This window comes from Eriocheir sinensis, unplaced genomic scaffold (genome assembly GCF_024679095.1).
Source record: "Eriocheir sinensis breed Jianghai 21 unplaced genomic scaffold, ASM2467909v1 Scaffold1129, whole genome shotgun sequence".
NCBI lineage: Eukaryota > Metazoa > Arthropoda > Malacostraca > Decapoda > Varunidae > Eriocheir > Eriocheir sinensis.
The window spans coordinates 50,001-74,372 of NW_026110440.1; the positions used below are offsets into that span (position 1 = coordinate 50,001).

General features: G+C 41.2%; 1 long non-coding RNA gene across 1 annotated transcript in view; it reads right to left on the reverse strand.

The window, feature by feature from the left end:
• Positions 1–20,940, reverse strand: part of LOC126989300 (uncharacterized) — a 31,039-nt gene extending 10,099 nt beyond the window's left edge. The window contains exons 1-3 of the long non-coding RNA XR_007743165.1: positions 20,868–20,940; positions 17,223–17,339; positions 4,005–4,079 (exon numbers count right to left, since the gene is read on the reverse strand). This is a non-coding gene — a long non-coding RNA (uncharacterized LOC126989300). The remainder of the gene's footprint in view (positions 1–4,004; positions 4,080–17,222; positions 17,340–20,867) is intronic.
• Between the last annotated feature and the right edge of the window lie 3,432 nt (positions 20,941–24,372).

Here is a 24,372-nt window from a genome sequence, read left to right on the forward strand (position 1 = left end):
TTTCCAGGGGTAGATTTGTGACCTCGATGGTAGTTTGATCCTTCCTCTGTATCATGAACCTAAAAACACAGATTTGCCAAGGTTTTCGTAGGAGTTTTGAACATTTCCAGGAGCAGTTTTGTGGCCCTGGTGGTAGTGTGACCCTTCCTCTGTACCATGAACCTATAGAAACACACATTTGTCAAGGATTTCCTAGGAGTTGTGGGCATTTCCAGGGGTAGTTTTGTGGCCCTTGTGGTAGTGTGACCCTTCCTCTGTACCATGACCCTGAAGAAACACACATCTGACAAGGCCTTCCTAGGAATTGTGGGCATTTCCAGGGGTAGTTTTATAACCCTGGTGCTGGCCTAACCCTTCTTCAGTTGCATGAACCCCACAAAACACTCATTGCAACCCAACTGATCCCCTCTTTAGCCCTTAGAAATAGCTGATGTAAGAAGCAAAACTGTCTTACTATACTGGCCAAAGACATGCCCAAGTTGGTGGCACTGCAGACCCCACAAGACCGGCACAAAGTCATCATTATCCTTGACGGTGAAGGCCTCAGTCATCGTCAAATAGCACAGCCGACTGGTGTGTCTGTCTCTAACGTATGAATGGGTCTGCAGACAACATGTGGTCACAGGCTCCACTAGTGACAGGCCTCAAAGCCTTGCAGCAGATTTTTAACAGTGTAATCACAGCAGGGGTGCATACACTCATTATTAAATAAATACCTATCATCGTCCTATATCGTATAGCTATGGTGCAGTATGTGCTTTACGTATTAATTTTGCCAGATATTATAATTCTGTATACTTTTACTGGCAATGAATAGGGACCATTAAGAAACATGATCCCCGCTGCTACCACTGGGTTAACCCTTCAACTAACACGCTGTATGTATCCCACCATTGCCTGAGTGTAATGGGGGAGGAATGGGTACCTTGGGGAGGGCCTGGACCCCATTAGAGTAAACCCCATTGATTCTACTGTTTGGCAAGTGCAATTTAGCTTCTCCTAAGGGTTTGGCGGCCCCAGTCAAGTGCGATATATGAGGTACAGTCAACGTTGAAATGTTTAATAATCAGCCCCTTCAACCTAACCTATCCAAGAGCCAGGAAGGAAGGAAGGAAGGAAGGAAGGAAAATTATTTAACACTCACCAATGGGATGTCTGTCTGTCAGTCTTCCTCTTCTTCCTCTTCTTCTTCTTCTTGTCTCTAAAGATAAGTAAAGATATTAGTACAGTTGATAATTCATTTTTTGAGGTCATTATAAATTCTTTTCAGGCTAAAATTATAGAAAGAGAGAGAGAGAGAGAGAGAGAGAGAGAGAGAGAGAGAGAGAGAGAGAGAGAGAGAGAGAGAGAGAGAGAGAGAGAGAGAGAGAGAGAGAGAGAGAGAGAGAGAGAGAGAGAGAGAGAGAGAGAGAATCAAAACAATTCACACATACAATAGCCCTACAATAATAAAAAAATTCAAACATAACTTTAGTAAAACAATCTTTGAATGCATAATATATAACCTAACCTTTGAATATAGTGCATAATAATAATAATAATAATAATAATAATAATAATAATAATAATAATAATAATAATAATAATAATAATAATAATAATAGTGTTAATGAAAAATTATGCTGGGCTTATGAACATACATGTACAGGTGCAGAAAATATTAGCAGAATTCTGTACCGTCCTGAAACCCTCACTTAAGGGTAAGGTCAGGATAAGTTAAGGTAAGGTTAGGATATTAAGGTAAGGTCAGGATAGGTCAGATTCAGGTTACCTTGGAGTGAATTACGTTAAGGGGATCATTTTAAGGCAAGTTTAGGGTAATTCAACTGTAGTTTTAGGTAATATGAGTGAATTACATTAGTTTAGGGTCATTCAAGACAGAGTAAGGTTACTTTAGGGTGAATTAGATTAAATTCAGACTGCTTATGATAGACTTACGGCACTTAGGGAAGCTTTGTTTTGATCGTTACCAATGGCGCCGATCGATGCTATAGTTTTCCACGTGAAACTGGCCTATGGGGTGGTGGCGGCTGCAGAGGAAGCGAGAGGAGTTGAGAGTGTGTGGCAAGGCTAGGCTAACCCCACTACCACCCCATCGGACAGTTTTAAGTGGAAATTCTACAGCGGCGATCATTGGTAGCGATCAAAACAAACATAACGACTGTGAAAGCGGCCCTAAGTCCCCCCCCCAAGAAAATTAACATGCTTTATATTAAGGAAACAGTTGTATGCGGCAGAACAAGGAATTTTTAACTCGGGATAATTGACGGCACAGTGATACCTCTGCTTTTTTTGTTTTTTTGTTTTTTTTACATCTCCTCCTATTGCGCCGGTAGGCTTGCTTGAGGGGCCTGGATGGTATTCGGCCCCAGCCCATCATGGCGCAGGCAAGTGTTTATAGTGGAGCCATCTTCTTACGAGGGTTACATTATACAAGTTGTACGAGTGTTTGGATTTACAAGCATCAAAATTCCCTGAGAGGGAAGGGATAGGATTGGAAGGGAAGGGATGGGAAGGGATGGGATGGGAAAGGATGGGATGGGAAAGGATGGGATGGGAGAGGAAGGGATGGGATGGGATGGGAAGGGAAGGAAAGGGATGGGAAGGGAAGGGAAGTGGAGTGGGAGAAACACACATCTGGCAGGGCTTTCCAAGGAGTTGTGGGCATTTCCAGGGGTAGTTTTATAACCCTGGTGCTGGCCTAACCCTTCTTCAGTTGCATGAACCCAAAAAACACTCATTGCAACCCAACTGATCCCCTCTTTAGCCCTTAGAAATAGCTGATGTAAGAAGCAAAACTGTCTTACTATACTGGCCAAAGACATGCCCAAGTTGGTGGCAATGCAGACCCCACAAGACCGCCACAAAGTCATCATTATCCTTGACGGTGAAGGCCTCAGTCATCATCAAATAGCACAGCCGATTAGTGTGTCCATCTCTAACGTATGAATGGGTCTGCAGACAACATGTGGTCACAGGCTCCACTAGTGACAGGCCTCAAAGCCTTGCAGCAGATTTTTAACAGTGTAATCACAGCAGGGGTGCATAGACTCATTATTAAATAGATACCTATCATCCTCATATATCGTATAGCTATGGTGCAGTATGTGCTTTACGTATTAATTTTGGCAGATATTATAATTCTGTATAATTTTACCGGTAATTATGCTTCTATACCACCAACTAGAGTTATCATTGACTCAATTAAATAAGGATGAGGTCAGCCCCAGCATTTAAACTGCCTGAGAATGGTCCATGTTATTAAGGATGTACTGATACAAAACATGAAGAAACACTCATTAGAACCCGATTGCCCCCTCTTTGACCTTCAGAAATACAGAACATAGTTGACGTGAGAAGCAAAACTGTCTTATAATACCAATCCCAGGATATAGTTAATATTGTGTCATCAAAACCCAGATTGAATTCAAACCTCTCCTGCGTCCATCCCACTCTGATTGGGCTCATGTTAACGCCTCCCTGCACTGTGACGCCTTGTTTAAGAGCCCCCGAGCCAAGAAGGACGGAACAGAGAGGGAGAAAGCTGTTGCTGAGAGGGAGAAAATATAAGAAAGATTTTAATGGAAGCGACCAAGATAGATAATGGAGAGAGAGAGAGAGAGAGAGAGAGAGAGAGAGAGAGAGAGAGAGAGAGAGAGAGAGAGAGAATTACCTCCACTAAAGATGATCCACAAAGTCTAAATGGATGTATATAATGCCCCCCCCCCCCCCTGCAGCCATGGACCCCCCTAACTAAACCAGCCCAACAATACCGTAAGCTACCTCATGGGGGTCTTTGCCCATTCAACCCCCTAATAGGGGGCTGTGCGCCCATGGACCCCCCTAATGAAACAGACCAGCTATAGTGTAAGCTATCTAATGGGGGCCTTCTCCCCCTCGACAACTTATCAAAACTACAAAAAAACATCACACTTTCCCTCCTTATTATAAAAATTCCTTGATTGCTCGTTAACCATTTTAGAAAAAAATAAATTAACACTCACCAATGGGCTCCTCCTGTGTTCCTCGTCTTCTTCCCAGTCCTCCTCCTCCTCCTCCTCTTCTTCGTTTGGTAGTGTCTGCAAATCAAGTTTGGTGTCAATTAACTGTGTAAACATCAAGCAGGTGAAGTCACTCATATTTATCTATTTGTATATATTTCATGGTGGCAAAATTTAAATTATCAGTTTCATTTTCACCAGTGACACGAATTTGTGGCTGTTTTCCACAATAGAATTTCACTCTAATAAGTGAATCAGACCCCACAGAGATATTACCAGAGTGTGTAGGAATGAATACAAAGATAACCACATACTTTGATTTAACTCTAGGATGTCTAGTGGATCATCAATAAATAAAAAACAAAATATCTGGACAGGCCACTCTTGAGCCCGTTACCTTCAATGACACCCCAAAACAGTCCCTGCGCCAAGTGTGTACCCCATATTTTGGTTGTGTTAGGTGCGCCTATTAGCAACTACTACTATTTTTACTGAACGAGGGACACATGATCCATATAAACCATTAATACTACCTAATAATATTAAACAAATTATATACGTGCTACCAGGGAATCATGAGGATTAATGTTATTGTAATTCTCACGTTTACTCAACCCTACTAAACCTATCCACCCCGCGCCCACCTAGCCTCCAGCAGGTGCCCACCCTGGCTCACATAACCATAGCAGGGCACGATAACAGAAAACCTTATTCCCGATAACCGATAACTGATAATGGAAAACCTTATCGGTAATAACCGATATTCGTTAACTGGAAACACGAATATAGGCGATAACCGATACCCGATATTAATCCACAATTCCGATACTAGCTAGCGATAAGTCCGATAGGCGAAAACGATACTATATTGACATTTCAAATAAAAAACATAGATGAATTCATATTTTCATTATCTGTATTTTTAAAAACTTACAAAATCTGAAAACCACACGTTGACACGTGCATATGGACGGTAATACTAGAAACGCCTGAACCGGTGTTGTGTTATTTGGCGTCCCCACCGACAAACAGTGGTCTCTCGTGAACTGCACATGCTCAGACCAGCAAGCGTAGACCTGAACAGTCTCACAAAGCTTTTTAACCGTAATTTAGAGTTGCTGGAAGGCTGAATCAGACATACAGTACCACTACCACCATCCCCGATGTTTCTAGATCGACACTCTGTACGAGTTGTATTTATATGTACAGAGTGTCGTTCTAGAAACAGCGAGGATGGTTGTACTGTATGTCTGATTCAGCCTTCCAGCAACTGCCCTTAATGTGTTAAAAAGCTTTGTGATACTGTACAGGTCTATGCTTACTGGTCTGAACATGCGCAGTTCACGAGAGACCAGTGTTTGTTAACACAAGCGCCAGCTTTTGACGATGGGACACCAAATAACACAACACCGGGTGCCTTCAACACCATGGCATGCTCACAAACGAATATGGAATATCAAATTTGAGGTAGTGAATAATCATTTTGGGGCAAAGCTAAATGATTTTTCTCTTTGATGTATTGATTTTTGAGTCTAACATAAAAAAACAACCTAGTATTTTAATGTTGATGATCTAAGTACGAAATCTCTTCGCCAAAGATAATTCATACCCCCAAGTTTTTTCATAAAATACCGGGCACCCGGGCCACGCATGCGAGTAGGGAGGAGACAACGTTTTTTTTTTTTTTCTGAGGCGGAAAAAAAGTAGCGATTATCACTAGTTTGGTTACAAAAATAACGAAGATACCGATATATATTTAAATAAGCAGCGGATGGCCGACAACCCGATTTTGTTATCAGCGATAAAGTATCGCGATAACGCCCAGCTATGCGCATAACTCACCACCCACCTTCCTGCAATTATACAGCTGATAATGTAGTACTGCGAACACTTAATATAACACGTCACGTCGTAGGGTATTCGTATCTTACAATTTTACTGAACACCAGTCGACCTGTCCTCCCCCGCTCACCTCTGTTGCGCCTCCTCATTCCCAGTCTTACTAAAATGGATTGGCTGAGGAGAAGCACCTTCCACAGGGAGAGCGTGTCAGTTTTCCCTGTTCCTCACTGGCTGACAGCCACTGATGAGGCTGCTGGCCAATACCAAATTTAAAGTGCATATTTCACACCTTTTCTTTCTCCTTATTTTCTCCATGCAAACAGTTTAATACTTACTAAAAAATGGTCATTATCGTAAATAAATCTGTCTCAGGAAAACAAATAACCAGTGAGGCTGGCAAGGAGAGGAAGAGAGCTCACCATGCTGTGCCCAGTGACCATATTGACGTGTGTGTGTGTGTGTGTGTGTGTGTGTGATATACCCAATACCCACTACATATATAAATATATATATATATATATATATATATATATATATATATATATATATATATATATATATATATATATATATATATATATATGTAGGCATCAGCTCTCAGTGATTTTACTATACTAGGCTACTACTACCCTACTCACCTAGACTTACATGATGATTATGTTGAGTTTATGGCTGAAAGCTTGTTATATTCAATAGCGACATTTGAAATTTAGCGCGCGCGGCAATCTCGGACACAGCAGAGGGCGCTGTTTTGGCCCGGCCGTAGTGAGTTTCTTTATGTGCACCATGTAATTCTGCATGTTTTCATATATAATACATGATGATTATGTTGAGTTTATGGCTGAAAGCTTGTTATATTCGATAGCGACATTTGAAATTTGGCACAAACGGCGATCTCGGATACGGTGCGAGGTGTTGTTTTGGCCTGGCCGTAGTGAGTTTCTTTATGTGCACCATTTAATTCTGCATGTTTTCATATATAAAAATGATGATTATGCTGAGTTTATGGCTGAAAGCTTGTTATATTCAATAGCGACATTTGAAATTTGGCGCGCGGGGCGATCTCGGATACGGCGCAGGGCACTGTTTTGGCCCGGCCGTAGTGAATTTCTTTATGTGCACCATGTAATTCTGCATGTTTTCATATATAATACATGATGATTATGTTGAGTTTATGGCTGAAACCTTGTTATATTCAATAGCGACATTTGAAATTTAGAGCGCGCGGCGATCTCGGACACAGCAGAGGGCGCTGTTTTGGCCCGGCCGTAGTGAGTTTCTTTATGTGCACCATGTAATTCTGCATGTTTTCATATATAATACATGATGATTATGTTGAGTTTATGGCTGAAACCTTGTTATATTCAATAGCGACATTTGAAATTTGGCGAATGGCGATCTCGGATACGGTGCGGGGTGTTGTTTTGGCCCGGCCGTAGTGAGTTTCTTTATGTGTACCATTTAATTCTGCATGTTTTCATATATAATACATGATGATTATGCTGAGTTTATGGCTGAAAGCTTGTTATATTCAATAGCAACATTTGAAATTTGCAAAGCGTGGCGATCTCGGATACGGCGCAGGGCGCTGTTTTGGCCCGGCCGTAGTGAGTTTCTTTATGTGCACCATTTAATTCTGCATGTTTTCATATATAATACATGATGATTATGTTGAGTTTATGGCTGAAAGCTTGTTATATTCAATAGCGACATTTGAAATTTAGCGCGCGGCGATCTCGGACACAGCAGAGGGCGCTGTTTTGGCCCGGCCGTAGTGAGTTTCTTTATGTGCACCATGTAATTCTGCATGTTTTCATATATAATACATGATGATTATGTTGAGTTTATGGCTGAAACCTTGTTATATTCAATAGCGACATTTGAAATTTGGCACACGCGGCGATCTCGGATACGGTGCGAGGTGTTGTTTTGGCCTGGCCGTAGTGAGTTTCTTTATGTGCACCATTTAATTCTGCATGTTTTCATATATAAAAATGATAATTATGCTGAGTTTATGGCTGAAAGCTTGTTATATTCAATAGCGACATTTGAAATTTGACGAGCGTGGCGATCTCGGATACGGCGCAGGGCACTGTTTTGGCCCGGCCGTAGTGAATTACTTTATGTGCACCATGTAATTCTGCATGTTTTCATATATAATACATGATGATTATGTTGAGTTTATGGCTGAAACCTTGTTATATTCAATAGCGACATTTGAAATTTAGCGCGAATGGCGATCTCGGATACGGTGCGCGGCGTTGTTTTGGCCCGGCCGCAGTGAGTTTCTTTATGTGTACCATTTAATTCTGCATGTTTTCATATATAATACATGATGATTATGCTGAGTTTATGGCTGAAAGCTTGTTATATTCAATAGCGACATTTGAAATTTGGCGCGCGTGGCGATCTCGGATACGGCGCAGGGCGCTGTTTTGGCCCGGCCGGAGTGAGTTTCTTTATGTGCACCATTTAATTCTGCATGTTTTCATATATAATACATGATGATTATGTTGAGTTTATGGCTGAAAGCTTGTTATATTCAATAGCGACATTTGAAATTTAGCGCTCGCGGCGATCTCGGACACAGCAGAGGGCGCTGTTTTGGCCCGGCCGTAGTGAGTTTCTTTATGTGCACCATGTAATTCTGCATGTTTTCATATATAATACATGATGATTATGTTGAGTTTATGGCTGAAAGCTTGTTATATTCAATAGCGACATTTGAAATTTGGCACACGCGGCGATCTCGGATACGGTGCGAGGTGTTGTTTTGGCCTGGCCGTAGTGAGTTTCTTTATGTGCACCATTTAATTCTGCATGTTTTCATATATAAAAATGATGATTATGCTGAGTTTATGGCTGAAAGCTTGTTATATTCAATAGCGACATTTGAAATTTGGCGCGCGTGGCGATCTCGGATACGGCGCAGGGCACTGTTTTGGCCCGGCCGTAGTGAATTTCTTTATGTGCACCATGTAATTCTGCATGTTTTCATATAATACATGATGATTATGTTGAGTTTATGGCTGAAACCTTGTTATATTCAATAGCGACATTTGAAATTTAGCGCGAATGGCGATCTCGGATACGGTGCGGGGTGTTGTTTTGGCCCGGCCGTAGTGAGTTTCTTTATGTGTACCATTTAATTCTGCATGTTTTCATATATAATACATGATGATTATGCTGAGTTTATGGCTGAAAGCTTGTTATATTCAATAGCAACATTTGAAATTTGGCGCGCGTGGCGATCTCGGATACGGCGCAGGGCGCTGTTTTGGCCCGGCCGTAGTGAGTTTCTTTATGTGCACCATTTAATTCTGCATGTTTTCATATATAATACATGATGATTATGTTGAGTTTATGGCTGAAAGCTTGTTATATTCAATAGCGACATTTGAAATTTGGCGCGCGCGGCGATCTCGGACACAGCAGAGGGCGCTGTTTTGGCCCGGCCGTAGTGAGTTTCTTTATGTGCACCATGTAATTCTGCATGTTTTCATATATAATACATGATGATTATGTTGAGTTTATGGCTGAAACCTTGTTATATTCAATAGCGACATTTGAAATTTGGCACACGCGGCGATCTCGGATACGGTGCGTGGGGTTGTTTTGGCCTGGCCGTAGTGAGTTTCTTTATGTGCACCATTTAATTCTGCATGTTTTCATATATAAAAATGATGATTATGCTGAGTTTATGGCTGAAAGCTTGTTATATTCAATAGCGACATTTGAAATTTGGCGAGCGTGGCGATCTCGGATACGGCGCAGGGCACTGTTTTGGCCCGGCCGTAGTGAATTACTTTATGTGCACCATGTAATTCTGCATGTTTTCATATATAATACATGATGATTATGTTGAGTTTATGGCTGAAACCTTGTTATATTCAATAGCGACATTTGAAATTTAGCGCGAATGGCGATCTCGGATACGGTGCGGGGCGTTGTTTTGGCCCGGCCGCAGTGAGTTTCTTTATGTGTACCATTTAATTCTGCATGTTTTCATAAAAACTGCATGATGATTATGGTGAGTTTATGGCTGAAAGCTTGTTATATTCAATAGCGACATTTGAAATTTTGCGCGCGCGGCGATCTCGGACACAGCAGAGGGCGCTGTTTTGGCCCGGCCGTAGTGAGTTTCTTTATGTGCACCATTTAATTCTGCATGTTTTCATATATAATACATGATGATTATGTTGAGTTTATGGCTGAAAGCTTGTTATATTCAATAGCGACATTTGAAATTTAGCGCGAATGGCGATCTCGGACACAGCAGAGGGCGCTGTTTTGGCCCGGCCGTAGTGAGTTTCTTTATGTGCACCATGTAATTCTGCATGTTTTCATATATAATACATGATGATTATGTTGAGTTTATGGCTGAAACCTTGTTATATTCAATAGCGACATTTGAAATTTGGCACACGCGGCGATCTCGGATACGGTGCGAGGTGTTGTTTTGGCCTGGCCGTAGTGAGTTTCTTTATGTGCACCATTTAATTCTGCATGTTTTCATATAAAAATGATGATTATGCTGAGTTTATGGCTGAAAGCTTGTTATATTCAATAGCGACATTTGAAATTTGGAGCGTGGCGATCTCGGATACGGCGCAGGGCACTGTTTTGGCCCGGCCGTAGTGAATTTCTTTATGTGCACCATGTACGTCTGCATGTTTTCATATAATACATGATGATTATGTTGAGTTTATGGCTGAAACCTTGTTATATTCAATAGCGACATTTGAAATTTAGCGCGATTGGCGATCTCGGACACTGATGTGGGCGTTGTTTTGGCCCGGCCGTAGTGAGTTTCTTTATGTGTACCATTTAATTCTGCATGTTTTCATATATAATACATGATGATTATGCTGAGTTTATGGCTGAAAGCTTGTTATATTCAATAGCGACATTTGAAATTTGGCAAGCGTGGCGATCTCGGATACGGCGCAGGGCGCTGTTTTGGCCCGGCCGTAGTGAGTTTCTTTATGTGCACCATTTAATTCTGCATGTTTTCATATATAATACATGATGATTATGTTGAGTTTATGGCTGAAAGCTTGTTATATTCAATAGCGACATTTGAAATTTGACGAGCGTGGCGATCTCGGACACAGCAGAGGGCGCTGTTTTGGCCCGGCCGTAGTGAGTTTCTTTATGTGCACCATGTAATTCTGCATGTTTTCATATATAATACATGATGATTATGTTGAGTTTATGGCTGAAACCTTGTTATATTCAATAGCGACATTTGAAATTTGGCACACGCGGCGATCTCGGATACGGTGCGAGGTGTTGTTTTGGCCTGGCCGTAGTGAGTTTCTTTATGTGCACCATTTAATTCTGCATGTTTTCATATAAAAATGATAATTATGCTGAGTTTATGGCTGAAAGCTTGTTATATTCAATAGCGACATTTGAAATTTGACGAGCGTGGCGATCTCGGATACGGCTCAGGGCTCTGTTTTGGCCCGGCCGTAGTGAATTACTTTATGTGCACCATGTAATTCTGCATGTTTTCATATATAATACATGATGATTATGTTGAGTTTATGGCTGAAACCTTGTTATATTCAATAGCGACATTTGAAATTTAGCGAATGGCGATCTCGGATACGGTGCGGGGGTTGTTTTGGCCCGGCCGCAGTTAGTTTCATTATTTGTCACATTTAATTAGTCATGTTTTAATATATTATAAATGATGATTATGCTGAGTTTATGGCTGAAAGCTTGTTATATTCAATAGCGACATTTGAAATTTGTCGCGCGTGGCGATCTCGGATACGGCGCAGGGCGCTGTTTTGGCCCGGCCGTAGTGAGTTTCTTTATGTGCACCATTTAATTCTGCATGTTTTCATATATAATACATGATGATTATGTTGAGTTTATGGCTGAAAGCTTGTTATATTCAATAGCGACATTTGAAATTTAGCAATGGCGATCTCGGACACAGCAGGGCGCTGTTTTGGCCCGGCCGTAGTGAGTTTCTTTATGTGCACCATTTAATTCTGCATGTTTTCATATATAATACATGATGATTATGTTGAGTTTATGGCTGAAAGCTTGTTATATTCAATAGCGACATTTGAAATTTGGCACACGCGGCGATCTCGGACACAGCAGAGGGCGCTGTTTTGGCCCGGCCGTAGTGAGTTTCTTTATGTGCACCATGTAATTCTGCATGTTTTCATATATAATACATGATGATTATGTTGAGTTTATGGCTGAAAGCTTGTTATATTCAATAGACATTTGAAATTTGGCACGCGGCGATCTCGGATACGGTGCGAGGTGTTGTTTTGGCCGGGCCGTAGTGAGTTTCTTTATGTGCACCATTTAATTCTGCATGTTTTCATATATATAAATGATGCTTATGTTGAGTTTATGGCTGACAGCTGGGTATCTTCCATAGCGCCATTTGAAATTTAGCGCGAATGGCGATCTCGGAGACGGCGCAGGTCACTGTTTTGGCCCGGCCGTAGTGAGTTTCTTTATGTGCACCATGTAATTCTGCATGTTTTCATATATAATACATGATGATTATGTTGAGTTTATGGCTGAAAGCTTGTTATATTCAATAGCGACATTTGAAATTTAGCGCGAATGGCGATCTCGGATACGGTGCGGGGTGCTGTTTTGGCCCGGCCGTAGTGAGTTTCTTTATGTGCACCATGTAATTCTGCATGTTTTCATATATAATACATGATGATTATGTTGAGTTTATTGCTGAAAGCTTGTTATATTCAATAGCGACATTTGAAATTTGGCGCTGGCGATCTCGGATACACAGCAGGGAGCTGTTTTGGCCCGGCCGTAGTGAGTTTCTTTATGTGCACCATTTAATTCTGCATGTTTTCATATATAATACATGATGATTATGTTGAGTTTATGGCTGAAAGCTTGTTATATTCAATAGCGACATTTGAAATTTGGACATGCGGATCTCGGACACAGCAGAGGGCGCTGTTTTGGCCCGGCCGTAGTGAGTTTCTTTATGTGCACCATGTAATTCTGCATGTTTTCATATATAATACATGATGATTATGTTGAGTTTATGGCTGAAAGCTTGTTATATTCAATAGCGACATTTGAAATTTGGCTCACGTGGCGATCTCGGATACGGTGCGAGGTGTTGTTTTGGCCTGGCCGTAGTGAGTTTCTTTATGTGCACCATTTAATTCTGCATGTTTTCATATATAATACATGATGATTATGCTGAGTTTATGGCTGAAAGCTTGTTATATTCAATAGCGACATTTGAAATTTGGCACGCGTGGCGATCTCGGATACGGCGCAGGGCGCTGTTTTGGCCCGGCCGTAGTGAGTTTCTTTATGTGCACCATGTAATTCTGCATGTTTTCATATATAATACATGATGATTATGTTGAGTTTATGGCTGAAAGCTTGTTATATTCAATAGCGACATTTGAAATTTAGCGCGAGTGGCGATCTCGGATACGGAGCTGGGGGGTGTTTTGGCCCGGCCGTAGTGAGTTTCTTTATGTGCACCATTTAATTCTGCATGTTTTCATATATAATACATGATGATTATGTTGAGTTTATGGCTGAAAGCTTGTTATATTCAATAGCGACATTTGAAATTTTGCTCTAGTGGCGATCTCGGACACAGCAGAGGGCGCTGTTTTGGCCCGGCCGTAGTGAGTTTCTTTATGTGCACCATGTAATTCTGCATGTTTTCATATATAATACATGATGATTATGTTGAGTTTATGGCTGAAAGCTTGTTATATTCAATAGCGACATTTGAAATTTATATCTCGCGGCGATCTCGGACACAGCAGAGGGCGCTGTTTTGGCCCGGCCGTAGTGAGTTTCTTTATGTGCACCATGTAATTCTGCATGTTTTCATATATAATACATGATGATTATGTTGAGTTTATGGCTGAAACCTTGTTATATTCAATAGCGACATTTGAAATTAGGCACTCCGTGCGATCTCGGAAACTGTGGGTGGCGCTGTTTTGGCCTGGCCGTAGTGAGTTTCTTTATGTGCACCATTTAATTCTGCATGTTTTCATATATAAACATGATTATTATGCTGAGTTTATGGCTGAAAGCTTGTTATATTCAATAGCGACATTTGAAATTTAGCGCGCGCGGCGATCTCGGACACCGCTGAGGGCTCTGTTTTGGCCCGGCCGTAGTGAATTACTTTATGTGCACCATGTAATTCTGCATGTTTTCATATATAATACATGATGATTATGTTGAGTTTATGGCTGAAACCTTGTTATATTCAATAGCGACATTTGAAATTTAGCGAATGGCGATCTCGGATACGGGGCGTTGTTTTGGCCCGGCCGCAGTGAGTTTCTTTATGTGTACCATTTAATTCTGCATGTTTTCATATATAATACATGATGATTATGTTGAGTTTATGGCTGAAAACTTGTTATATTCAATAGCGACATTTGAAATTTGGCGCACGCGGCAATCCCGGATACGGCACAGGGCGCTGTTTTGGCTCGGCCGTAGTGAGTTTATGTGCAATATTTAATTCTGCATGTTTTCATATATAATACATGATGATTATGTTGAGTTTATGGCTGAAAGCTTGTTATATTCAATAGCGACATTTGAAATTTAGCGCTCGCGGCGATCTCGGACACAGCAGAGGGCGCTGTTTTGGCCCGGCCGTAGTGAGTTTCTTTATGTGCACCATGTAATTCTGCATGTTTTCATATAATAATACATGATGATTATGTTGAGTTTATGGCTGAAAGCTTGTTATATTCAATAGCGACATTTTAAATTTGGCACACGCGCGATCTCGGATACGGTGCGAGGTGTTCATTTGGCCTGGCCGTAGTGAGTTTCTTTATGTGCACCATTTAATTCTGCATGTTTTCATATATAAAAATGATGATTATGCTGAGTTTATGGCTGAAAGCTTGTTATATTCAATAGCGACATTTGAAATTTGGCGAGCGTGGCGATCTCGGATACGGCGCAGGGCACTGTTTTGGCCCGGCCGTAGTGAATTTCTTTATGTGCACCATGTAATTCTGCATGTTTTCATATAATACATGATGATTATGTTGAGTTTATGGCTGAAACCTTGTTATATTCAATAGCGACATTTGAAATTTGGGGCGATTGGCGATCTCGGATACGGTGCTGGGTGTTGTTTTGGCCCGGCCATAGTGAGTTTCTTTATGTGTACCATTTAATTCTGCATGTTTTCATATATAATACATGATGATTATGCTGAGTTTATGGCTGAAAGCTTGTTATATTCAATAGCGACATTTGAAATTTGGCGCGCGTGGCGATCTCGGATACGGCGCAGGGCGCTGTTTTGGCCCGTAATGAGTTTCTTTATGTGTACCATTTAATTCTGCATGTTTTCATATATAATACATGATGATTATGTTGAGTTTATGGCTGAAAGCTTGTTATATTCAATAGCGACATTTGAAATTTTGCGCGCGTGGCGATCTCGGACACAGCAGAGGGCGCTGTTTTGGCCCGGCCGTAGTGAGTTTCTTTATGTGCACCATGTAATTCTGCATGTTTTCATATATAATACATGATGATTATGTTGAGTTTATGGCTGAAAGCTTGTCATATTCAATAGCGACATTTGAAATTTAGCGCGAATGGCGATCTCGGATACAGTGCGGGTGTTGTTTTGGCCTGGCCGTAGTGAGTTTCTTTATGTGTACCATTTAATTCTGCATGTTTTCATATAATACATGATGATTATGTTGAGTTTATGGCTGAAAGCTTGTCATATTCAATAGCGACATTTGAAATTTAGATCGCGTGTCGATCTCGGATACGGCGCAGGGTGTTGTTAAGGTTTTTCATTATCAGTTATCGGTTATCGGGAATAAGGTTTTCTGTTATCGTGCCCTGCTATGGCGGAGACGCTGTCTTTCTCCTCAGTCTGAAGCTAGCCAGCACTGTGAGTGGAACGTTTCTCTGGAATACACACACTGCATTTTGACCCCTACTATGGCACCCAAGCATCCTTCCACCTCGTCCAGTGACATAAGAACATAGGAGTCTGCACGAAGCAGCTCCTCTGAACCTTGGCTCCCGTGTATCTAACCCTACCTAATATCGCTGTCCATGACGCATCACCAAAGTGCTGGTGGGGAGGGTTGTTGGTGTGTCAGAGACTTACACATGTAATGTAGCAATTCTTTCTTTAGAAAACTTTAACTTAACCCGGTGGTGGCAGGGATCATGTTTCTTAATGGTCCCTCCAAGCAAGAAAATGAGAAAATCACCCTCACACAAACCATTTCATATTATATATCAAAGCATTTGTGATCAGTTTGTGTATTACTTTCCTCTCTGTCAAAGGCTGTAAAATAAGGCAAAAGTAAGCAGAAAATATATATCTACCCTTGCAGGTGAAAATATAGCCTGTTAGCTTTTGAGACCAAACCATGTAGTGAGCCTCCTCCTCCCTCCCTGCTGGCTAGGCTTCCTTTTAATATGTATTTCCACACATGATGCGGCCAATATTAGGAGTCTTTTTCACACCAATATTTACTGTATAATGATGACTTGACTCCTGCATTAGCACCGGTGAGTGAGTTAGGGGCTTAAGGAACTTTGATGCCAGGATTGGAGGTGACTTATTCCTGGGTTTAAACTTATACAAAATCAGGTTGGCGACATGTCTGTGGTAAGTCCCTTGTACAATAAGAAATATTACTTTCCTCTCTGTCAAGGGCTGAATAAATAAATCAAATTAATCTAACTATATTATAAAGCAAAACCAATTTTGCATGCATAATATGTATCCAGTGTGTAGTAAGCACTTTGGCAAACATATATCATGCATCCTATGCTTAACCCTGCGGGGATCATGTTTCTTACCCGGTAGCAGCGACGGGCCAAATTTGTGGCTTTACCGTGTAGCAGCAATGGAACAAATTTGTGGCTTTACCGTGTAGCAGCAATGGGACAAATTTGTGGCTTTACCGTGTAGCAGCGACAGGCCAAATTTGTGGCTTTACCGTGTAGCAGCAACGGGCCAAATTTGTGGCTTTACCGTGTAGCAGCAACGGGCCAAATTTGTGCCATGATTTAAACCCCCCAAAATAGATGATGTGTAAACTGATCACAAATGCTTTGATATGTATTATGAAATGGTTTGTGTGAGGGGTGATTTTTTCTCATTTTTCTCGCTTGGGGGACCATTAAGAAACATGATCCCCACTGCTACAACCACTGGGTTAAAAGGCCTTTCCCTCTAAGCAAGGGGATGTACTGAACATTTTACAACACAATGGGTTACTAAGTGAGCTGCTGAACATTTTACAGCTCAATATAACGGGTTCACCCTTTGGGGGCTTCTGGCGGGGGTAATGAAGGCAGGGCAGGAAGTGAGTAGAGAAAGCTTACCTATTTCTCCAAGCTGCTGAAAAGCTTGTTGGTGAAGAATTACTTGTCGGTGAAGAGACTGTTGTTGAGGTGAGGAGTGCCCTGTGTTATGGCACCTCCCAGCACTGCTACACCAACCTGCAAATATGTGTCCACTCTCAAAGTCTTGTACCGGGAAAGACAGCATGGGATAATATATTATGAAATCTCTCTCTCTATCAAGGGCTGTATAATTAAGATAATTAATTGATACTCTCTCTCTATTTGTTTTTTTACATACTTTTCTTCCTCTACCCTCCCTCTCTCTCTCCCCCCTCATAACTCTATACATACAGCCAGGCCTATACTTTGAGGCAGTGCCAACCACTGCACCACGAAGCCACCCCCCAAAAAAAACTATATGGAACTCAATATTCCATTAATTTCATAAAATATGTCCTTTCTGTTGAATATTGATATCTGAAACAGTTGGCAACATTAGCACAAGAGAACTCACTAAACTCAGTACATGTATTTTCCACCAGTTGGTCAGTCACAGTCAGTGCCTCGGCAGTTTGCTTTTGTGAGATTACCAGCTCAGTGGCATCTACGTGTATGCTTGTTAAGTCCTGTTGCTTTCTTTGCTTTACCAGAGACATACAAAGTGAGATTCAAAGGGTTAACCTGAAAAAGGGTTTTCCTGCAGCTGATCAGCTGGCAGACCAAAGCTTACTAACCTATCTTTTTAAAATTCCCTCAGTGTTGGAGGAAAGGCAAGAGCAGGACTTTAGCAAGTACAATAACTTTATATCGAGAGTTCAAAACTTTAAATAGTGAGTTCAAGGATTAATTCATATCAATTGTCAAAGCCTACTTATAAATTTATAATAATGTAGGATTCTTCTTGTTGTTTTGTGGTATATACCTTGAAGAGAATAAATGAATCATTGCAAATGAATACGTTGTTTTCCTTTACCATCTTTGGAGCACACCATTTAACTCATGGAATACTTTTACTAAAAAAATCAATAATAAAAAAATCATGATTTTGTTTGGTAATAACAATCATGATTTTTTAGTAAAGAAATCAAAGATTTAATCATCTGATTAAATCAATTTGATTTAATCATTGCCAACCCTGCTTAGGCGATTATTTCTTTAGTGACAAAGTTTGCTATTATCCAGAAAGATACATATTCAAGGAACTGTACAGGGGATCCTCAGCTATGATGCCTCCACCTATGACTATTTCAAGGTTATGACACAACCCACAAATTATTAAGTTTGGAAAGTTTGGTTTTGGGCAGCACAACATCTGTGGTCATATGCCGGAGAGAGACAGGAGGGGGAAGGAATTATAGAAGGGAACAGACCCCAGGAGACGGGACACAACCCCTGATTAATACCTGGTACACTGCTGGGTGGACAGGGGCTATGTAGGGTATCGGAAAAGCCGCCCAAATTTTTCCACTCCGCCTGGGAATCGAACCCGGGCTCTCTCGGTTGTGACCCGAGTGTGCTAACCACTGCACCACAAAGCCCCCCTGCAAATATGTGTCCACTGTCAAAGTCTTGTATTGGGAAAGACAGCACTGGATAAGATATTCTATAGTCTCTCTCTATCAAGGACTGTAAATTAACCCTTTGGTGGCTAAATACTTGCAGGAGGACTAGCGTAACTTGACGCTGGTGCTATACCCTCACTTCGAGTTCCAGGGCCCAAATTTACAATTAATCTTAATCTTTAACTTAAAAGTTCCACTGAATCTCAAGTTTAACTTATAGCTGAGCTTAAATGAAAAAATAAGTTCAACTTCACTCAGCAGCTGATCCAGTTTGAAAATTTGTCCTGGCAAAAGATGTATTTTTTAAATTGCAGAATTGCGACACTTCAGTGATTGAATATGTAGTAATACTACTTTATCAATGTTATATGATGATATACTTCAGAAATATGGGCATAATAAGGTAGTATTTATAAAATAAAGGTTACGTTTATCATCCGCGCAAGGTGATATTCTTTTTTTTTTCTCTTGAATGTAAACACGGACACGCGTTCCTGTTCGTCTTCCTCATTCTGGCTTCACCCACGCTCGGACGAGGTAATCATGGAAAATATTGCCGCTTTCACTTCTCCCAAGAGGAAGGAAAAGGGAGTGAATTGGAGAGACTGCCACACTCTACACATAGTAAAGGGAAGGAGTCAACAGATACCGTCTGCAAGGGTAGCCACTGTCCCTAATAGATGACATGAACCGGTGGTATACGATGATCCTCAAACATGCGTTTGAGGCCACTCTCACGCCAAATACGAGCATCATGAGTGGACCCAGGCCAATTAGCTACAACATTAAGAATATTATATTTGGCATCAAACACTAATTGTGTGTTTATGCTATGGAAATTCTTCCTGTTGACATAGTCTGCTTCATATTCCCTGGGGGTATCCTGACATGCGTGCAATCTATTACACCAACAATGCCAGGGAAGTTTGCAACTTGCACAAATTCTTGTTGTTTCTCTCGGATTTCAGGGACGGTGCGAGGAAATCGAATGAATTGGACAAGTATGGCTGGCTGTGTAAGTGCCTTGAGGGTATCGGTGATCGCTTTGCTTACTGACGACTGTGATGGACCAAGATCATCACTGTTACACATCTGCATTTTCCCCGTTGCTAAGTAACGCAGTGTAATAATTACTTTCATTTCGGGTGTCAATGCAAAACTCCTTGAAGTAGGGCTTTGCAGGGCCCCTCTCACCAAATCCGTTACGAACAGTACTCCTGCACGATCCAGTCTGTAGCGTTTCAATAGTTCTGCGTCACTCAAAGTATTCAGAACGTCTCTTCGCTCTTGAAAAGTCTTCTAGGCGCTGACGGGCTTGTTGACGTTCGGCCATCTTGGCGACTGAAGTTCGACTTAGGCTCCTTAAGACGGGTTTGGGCCCGCCTAAAATATCTCGTCAGCTAAGATCAACTTATGAGGGATAAGATGAAGAATAAAGTTAAACTCGCCCTAAAGTCAAACTTAGCGGTTAAAGATTTATTGTAAATTCGGGCCAGTAGAGGGTAGCGGGACGTTTAGCGGTCAGAAGAGAACAAACACGTTATCTAATAGGAGGCCATACAGGACGCAGGTAGCGGGTTCCTCCAAGCTTACCTGCTACCCGCGTCCTGTATGGCCACCCTATTAGATAACATGTGTTTGTTCTTGCCCTGACCTGATAGGCGTCCTGCTACCCTCTAATGTCAAATGTGTGTTTTTAGCTTCATAGCACAGAGGAAGGGTCACACCACCACCAGCCTCATAACATGTCAAATGTGTGTTTTTAGCTACATAGCACAGAGGAAGGGTCACACAACCACCAGCCTCAGAAAACTACCACTGTAAATTACCTAAACTCCTACAAAAAACATTTCAAATGTGTGTTTTTTCTCTTCATAGCACAGAGTAAGGGTCACACCACCACCAGCCTCATAAAACTACCCCTGAAATGCCCCAAACCTCAACAAAAGACTTAAATATTACATGTGAGTTTGGGTGTTGCAATGCATTATCATAATCTAACCATCTCTTCTGTCTCTCCTTTCTTTATTCAGTGGTCTAAGAGCCAAGAGGGAAGGAAGGAAGGAAGGAAGGAAGGAAGGAAGAAGTTTGCAATGGAAAGAGAATTGATTTGAACACTCACCAAGTCCTTATCCTCCTCCTCCTCTTCTTCCTCTTCATCTTCTCTTCTTCTTCCTCCTCTTCCTCTGTAAAGAGGGTCAGTCAATTAGGCAGCTGTAAAATAATTGGGATTTTTTGAGATAATAAATTATTTTCAAGGTAATAAAATATATATATATATATTGGTAGAGAGAGAGAGAGAGAGAGAGAGAGAGAGAGAGAGAGAGAGAGAGAGAGAGAGAGAGAGAGAGCTTTAATTCTGGTGCCATACTTGCTCACTTTTTCTTTCATCTTAAAAAATAATCTCTTTACTTTCTCAGCTTTAGAAATTTTCTCAATAACTGTGAAAGCATAACTCTCTCTCTCTCTCTCTCTCTCTCTCTCTCTCTCTCACACACACACACACACAAAATATAGGCTGCATAATGTGATGACAAATGAGATGAAGTGTATATATATAATATATATATATATATATATATATATATATATATATATATATATATATATATATATATATATATATAATATATATATATATCATGAAATGGTTTGTGGGAGTGATGATTTTTTTTCTCATATTTCACACTTAGAGGGAAGGAAGGGCCTGTAATAAGGGGGATATTCATAGGGTTTTGTTGGTAAGAGAACAGGGACGGACACGTAGTAATGGGTTTAACCCTTCAACACGAGTATACTGTGTCCTTGTGTGCCCTGTACCATATCCCAGGACGCATACTGGCTTGCTTTTAGCCAATATACGAGTTATTTTATCTCTATATTTATGCTTACATCTCAAAATTATCAATTAATTTATACTTCTTTATGTGCACCATGTAATTCTGCATGTTTTCATATATAATACATGATGATTATGTTGAGTTTATGGCTGAAAGCTTGTTATACTCAATAGCGACATTTGAAATTTGGCGAGCGTGGAGATCTCGGATACGGCGCAGGGCGCTGTTTTGGCCCGGCCGTAGTGAGTTTCTTTATGTGCACCATGTAATTCTGCATGTTTTCATATATAATACATGATGATTATGTTGAGTTTATGGCTGAAAGCTTGTTATATTCAATAGCGACATTTGAAATTTAGCACAGCGGCGATCTCGGATACAGCAGAGGTGATGTTTTGGCCTGGCCGTAGTGAGTTTCTTTATGTGCACCATTTAATTCTGCATGTTTTCATATATAATACATGATGATTATGTTGAGTTTATGGCTGAAAGCTTGTTATATTCAATAGCGACATTTGAAATTTGGCGAGCGTGGTGATCTCGGATACGGCGCAGGGCACTGTTTTGGCCCGGCCGTAGTGAATTTCTTTATGTGCACCATGTAATTCTGCATGTTTTCATATATAATACATGATGATTATGTTGAGTTTATGGCTGAAACCTTGTTATATTCAATAGCGACATTTGAAATTTAGCGCGTGGCGATCTCGGATACGGCGCAGGGTGTGTTAAGGTTTTCATTATCAGTTATCGGTTATCGGGAATAAGGTTTTCTGTTATCGTGCCCTGCTATGGCGGAGACGCTGTCTTTCTCCTCAGTCTGAAGCTAGCCAGCACTGTGAGTGGAACGTTTCTCTGGAATACACACACTGCATTTTGACCCCTACTATGGCACCCAAGCATCCTTCCACCTCGTCCAGTGACATAAGAACATAGGAGCCGGCACGAAGCAGGTCCTCTGAACCTTGGCTCCGGTGTCGCTAACCCTACCTCCTATCGCTGTCCATGACGCATCAACAAAGTGATGGTGGTGAGTGTTTTGTTGTGTCAGTGACTTACAAATGTAATGTAGCAATTCTTTCTTTAGAAAACTTTAACTTAACCCGGTGGTGGCAGGATCATGTTTCTTAATGGTCCCTCAAGCAAGAAAATGAGAAAAATCACCCCTCACACAAACCATTTCATATTATATATCAAAGCATTTGTGATCAGTTTGTGTGTTACTCCTCTCTGTCAAAGGCTGTAAAATAAGGCAAAAGTAAGTAGAAAAATATATATCTACCCTTGCAGGTGAAAATATAGCCTGTTAGCTTTTGAGACCAAACCATGTAGTGAGCCTCCTCCTCCTCCCTGCTGGCTAGGCTTCCTTTTAATATGTATTTCCACACATGATGCGGCCAATATCAGAGTCTTTTCACACCAATATTTACTGTATAATGATGACTTGACTCCTGCATTAGCACCGGTGAGTGAGTTAGGGGCTTAAGGAACTTTGATGCCAGGATTGGAGGTGACTTATTCCTGGGTTTAAACTTATACAAAATCAGGTTAGCAACATGTCTGTGGTAAGTCCCTTGTACAATAAGAAATATTACTTTCCTCTCTGTCAAGGGCTGAATAAATAAATCAAATTAATCTAACTATATTATAAAGCAAAACCAATTTTGCATGCATAATATGTATCCAGTGTGTAGTAAGCACTTTGGCAAACATATATCATGCATCCTATGCTTAACCCTGCGGGGATCATGTTTCTTACCCGGTAGCAGCGACGGGCCAAATTTGTGGCTTTACCGTGTAGCAGCAATGGAACAAATTTGTGGCTTTACCGTGTAGCAGCAATGGGACAAATTTGTGGCTTTACCGTGTAGCAGCAACGGGCCAAATTTGTGGCTTTACCGTGTAGCAGCAATGGAACAAATTTGTGGCTTTACCGTGTAGCAGCAATGGGACAAATTTGTGGCTTTACCGTGTAGCAGCGACAGGCCAAATTTGTGGCTTTACCGTGTAGCAGCAACGGGCCAAATTTGTGGCTTTACCGTGTAGCAGCAACGGGCCAAATTTGTGCCATGATTTAAACCCCCCAAAATAGATGATGTGTAAACTGATCACAAATGCTTTGATATGTATTATGAAATGGTTTGTGTGAGGGGTGATTTTTTCTCATTTTTCTCGCTTGGGGGGGACCATTAAGAAACATGATCCCTGCTGCTACTGGGTTAAGAAACATGATCCCCGCTGCTACCACCACCACCACTGGGTTAAAAGGCCTTTCCCTCTAAGCAAGGGGAGGTAGTGAACATTTTACAACACACTGGGTTACTAAGTGAGCTGCTGAACATTTTACAGCTCAATATAACGGGTTCACCCTTTGGAGGCTTCTGGCGGGGGTAATGAAGGCAGGGCAGGAAGTGAGTAGAGAAAGCTTACCTATTATTCCAAGCTGCTGAAAAGCTTGTTGGTGAAGAATTACTTGTCGGTGAAGAGACTGTTGTTGAGGTGAGGAGTGCCCTGTGTTATGGCACCTCCCAGCACTGCTACACCAACCTGCAAATATGTGTCCACTCTCAAAGTCTTGTACCGGGAAAGACAGCATGGGATAATATATTATGAAATCTCTCTCTCTATCAAGGGCTGTATAATTAAGATAATTAATTGATACTCTCTCTCTCATGTTTGTTTTTTTACATACTTTTCTTCCTCACGGCCACGTCCCTCCACCCCGCCCGTGTAAATAGACGCCGTGCATCGCAACAAACCCGTAACCGTGATCCCGCAAGTACCACC